A 4497-nucleotide genomic window follows, 5' to 3' on the forward strand; every position below is an offset into this window, starting at 1 on the left:
CATTGCCTTGCACTTCACTTTAAAAGAATTACAGCAGGGATCCAGAGCGTGCTCTCTGATTGATTCTAGTGTCTTCTGATTCTGTAACCAAGAATTGCTTTTGCAGATTGGGCACAAATCATGCCTGATATAAGTTGCAACGCTTCCCCAGGGACTATCAAAGAGACACGGGTTTGCATTCTATTTTAGACTCCTCACTCACTCCACGTGAACGTCTCGGAGCATGTCAGCAAGTAGCAGATGGCTTGAAAATCAGCTTAAACTAGCTTTATAATCAAAGCGATGAGCTTGTCAATTGCAGCATACTTTTTACTCTAGAGCCAAAAAAAAAAAAAAAAATCATTTGTTGATGAGCTGACTTCGTCAGGGCAATTCTCCTGGGACTCATAAAAAATGGCACACAAATACCATTCTGAAGGCTTTAGGAAGCCTGCTTGTGATGCCCTTGTATGGCAGGCTTCCACATGAACTGTCCTAATACTGATTTCCCTTCACTGTTCTAATGAGGCATGCTATATTTGCCGCCTCGACAGAGAGGCCTGCAAATTTAGCAGGATACAGGCTAGATTTTCCGAAGCAGTGCGTCAGCAGTTTGAAAAAATTGCCATCGGGGAAATCCATCTTCTTAGGTTGAAGTTTCAAAGCTGAATACTCAGCTTCATACAGGCAAATGATAAAAAAAAAAAAAGTAACACACCAGGACTCAAACCTCAGGACAAGAAACTGGTTTAGGTCAGAATGCGGGAGGTGGCCTTTGTGAGGCCGAAACTGAAAGTAGCTTTGTGAGCCAATTTAAGCACTAGCTGAGTAGAAAACAGCAGCGGTGGGAACATATAGAAAACACCTAGAGAGGGATGGGAAATAGTTGGAGAAAGTTTGCGTGAGCATGGAATAGAGTGGTCCTTGCTTTTATCCTTAGAAGAGAGATGCTGGAACCCAAGTTCTCAGAGGAAGGGTGTGAGCCCTCAGGTGGTGCTAGAACTCTGTCCTAGGCCTCTTTCTAAGTGCCAGAAACTCAACTCATGTGAGTTAAATAAGACGGAATTTACTGATGTTTATACGCAGAGAACCCAAGGGGTAGGCAGACTGGCACTATGCTGTCTTCACACTGCAGTCGGACTTTTTAGTCGGGACCATTGGCTCCCCAATACGTGGAGACGTGTTTTTAATTGTGAAAACTGGGCTGATGACTTAGGCTTGTTTTTTTCTAGCTCTTATAACTTAACCCATTTCTATTAATCTATGTGCTGATCTGAGACTTTTTAACCTCATCTATGTACTGTCTCTCCATCCTTCTTTCCTGCTTCTTCCGTGTCTCTTTCCAGCATCCTCTGTGTCTGGAAATCCTGCGTAGCAACTGGCTGTTCAGCTTTTTAGTAAACCAATCAGTGTGACATTTTTCACAGTGTAATCACATATCTCACAATACCACACACTAGGTGATTTCCCTTATTAGCCGTGCTTCTCTCTGGCATTGGCTTCCATCTGTTCGGAAACTCCTTGTGGAGAGAGGTCACTCCTAAACAGCTCTGTGATTCTACTCCTTCCTCCCTGTCAAACGCTCTCACCTGCCAAGTTCTCCCTCATACAGAATTCTTACAATGAATTCCCGAAAGATCATCCCCATTGTCTCAGTGTGTGGGTGTACCCCTCGCGGTCCTGAGTTCCTTGCTCGTGCTCCCCCTCCTTCTGCTCCTGATTTGGACCTTGAGATTTCTGTCCGGTGCTCCAATGTGGGTCTCTGTCTCCTTTCATCGCCTGATGAAGGTTAATATTCAGGAGGATGCCTATATGTTTGTCTTTGGATTCACCTTCTAATTTAGCTTCTCTAGGATCGAGAATTATAAGCTCACTGTCCTTTATTTATGGCTAGAAACCAAATATGAGTGAGTACATCCCATGTTCCTCTTTTTGGATCTAGCTAGTCTGGGTCTGAAAAAGCATGGGATAAAACCGGACTTACGTAGTGGACAATGAGGACTACTGAGAACTCAAGAACAATGGCAATGGGCTTTTGATCCTACTACACATACTGGCTTTGGGGGAGCCTAGGCAGTTCGGATGCTCAACTTACTAAACCTGGATGGAGGTGGGCGGTCCTTGGACTTCCCACAGGTCAGGGAACCCTGATGGCTCTTCAAGCTGATGAGGGAGAGGGACTTGATCAGGGGAGAAGGGAGGGAAATGGGAGGCGGTGGCGGGGAGGAGGCAGAAATCCTTCATAAATAAATAAATTAAAAAAAAAAGAATTCTTACAATGAGTTAGACAATTTCTCACAAGGGGCATTATCTCAGTTATCTCAATTATTATTTTCCATTTCCACGTGTGAATAGACCAGATCCAACCCATAAGATATGATTAGTCTCTCAGTGAAACAGACTCTGGGATAGATAAAAATGCAGATTTCTTAGGAAGGGAGGGAGGCAGAATGGGTCAGAAGGAAAAAGTGACCTGACATGTACTGTAGCTGGGGTCTCAGCGCATCCAGTGGGAGTTTCACAGACAGCAGGGTCCTGAGAGTCATCCAAAGCAGAGGCAGGCTGGTCAGGGTGGGGATGAGGACATAAATATGCTCCCCCAACTGCAGGTAGCTCCTGAGGAGGGGCTCATCTCCAGCTCCTTGGTAGACAGCACCGCTGGAAGCGGGGTTTGGGCCTCAGAGCCACAGTGGTATCCAGGAGCATGATGGCACTCACTCACGGCTCTGCCCAAATGTCAGATCTATTTTCATTATGGTTTCCAGGCAGGAACAATCTCTTCAGCCAGAGAACCTTTAAGATGTTTTCATTGTCAGAACAAATAAGAGAATAAAGTGGCTGGACCAAGAATATTAATCTTTCTTTCAGGAGGCAGCTATCCAAGACAACACAGTGAGTGAGATAATTCCAGGGAGGAAGCGCACAGAGCCTACAGTCACTCCCAGGGTCAATAAGCAAATACCTGTTTATGCAGGGTTTTGAAGAAAGATTTAAATATCTCAGTTCAGAGAGAACCTGACAGAACTGCTTGGATCAGACAGAAGACACTGTACCCAGAGTTCATCCCTTGTCCAAACTGCTTGGCATCAACAGACCTTTAGTGAGCAGTGCCTAGGATGGATGTAATATTATGTTTTATTTACAATAAATTTTAAACTCAAATGCTGTGCTTTGTTTCTCCCTAACAATCTTTTCATGAGCCTGTGTTAGGTCAAAAACGAAGAGTCAATAGCTGTTCTTAGCTTTTCGGCACAGCAACTGACCTCTGACTCACATTCTCCTGTTCCCTCTCCCTCAGCCACTCCACAGATATGCCCTCTGCTAAGTCCTAACCCTGGTCTCTTGTAAGATAACAGATCTGTTCTTATGACTATCAGAGACTGGAGAAGGTGGGACGCACCACCGCCCAGCTTTGTCTCCTATATTAACTGCACAGAAGATTGCAGTTAATATTAGAGTTTAGCTGATTGGTTGTAATGACTTGTGGAAATGACAACATAGCCGGGGAAGGAAACTACTCCCAAGTGTGACTTTTCTGTATAGTTCAAATGAAAACAGTATAAGACATGAATATGCTGGAGGTCAGTTCCCTTGTGGTTGCCACTAACCCTTTCCCCTTGTTTCATCCGACCTGGCTTTCTTCATGACAGCGTTGTTTCTGTGATTTCCCATGGTTCCTCATGTACTTATTTTCATAGTAATATCTACTTATGGATGCTGGTATTTCCTCTGGGGTTCATCTTCTTCTTGGCAGTATTTTGTACCAAATCTCTCACTGTGTGTGTATGTGTATGCATGCTATAGTGTGTATGCACATGTGGGCAGATTATAGCTCCTGTAATAGTTTAAGTAAAGGGCTTCAGGTCCCCCAGTAGTGGCAGGCAGCAGGTCCCGAGATCACAGCAGGGGCAGGCCACAAAAGCAGCTGGGTCCCTGGCAGGGAGCCATGTGGCCGATGAGAGACTAAGACAGATAGGCATGGCATGCAGAGTGAAGTTGGATATTTATTTAGTGGGTTATAGAAGGGGAGAAGGGGGAAGAGGAGAGAGAGAGGGGGGGATTCAGGCTAGAAGCATGGGGCAGGGAGTGGTTGTGGCTTGTCTCTTAAAGGAACAGGTTAGATCATTACAGTGCTGATGGTGGGACACGGAGTGACCAGAGGATGATTCTGTTGTGTTCTTCTACTGATCTACACATTGTTGTTGCTAAGATTATTGGAGAAAGGGTATCTTGTTGAATCAAAGGCTCACTGTTTTACCAGACTGACTGGCTAGTAAGAGCCTAGGTCTACCTGTCTCCACCCATAAAAGCTTGGGTAACATGTAGGTGTGGCCACACTCAGCTTTTAAATTGGGTACTGGGGATTTGAACTTGGATACTTTTCTTTTCATAGCAAGTGCTCTTACTCTTGATATCATCTGCCTAGCTGCTGAATTAGTCTTTTCAGAATGACATTTTGTAGTATTAAGGTAGAAGTGTCTGCAGGAGATGTTGATGTTCTAAGTCCCTAAAAGGTGT

The sequence above is a fragment of the Microtus ochrogaster genome, chromosome 6, assembly GCF_000317375.1.
Source record: "Microtus ochrogaster isolate Prairie Vole_2 chromosome 6, MicOch1.0, whole genome shotgun sequence".
In the NCBI taxonomy this organism is placed as follows: Eukaryota; Metazoa; Chordata; class Mammalia; order Rodentia; family Cricetidae; genus Microtus; species Microtus ochrogaster.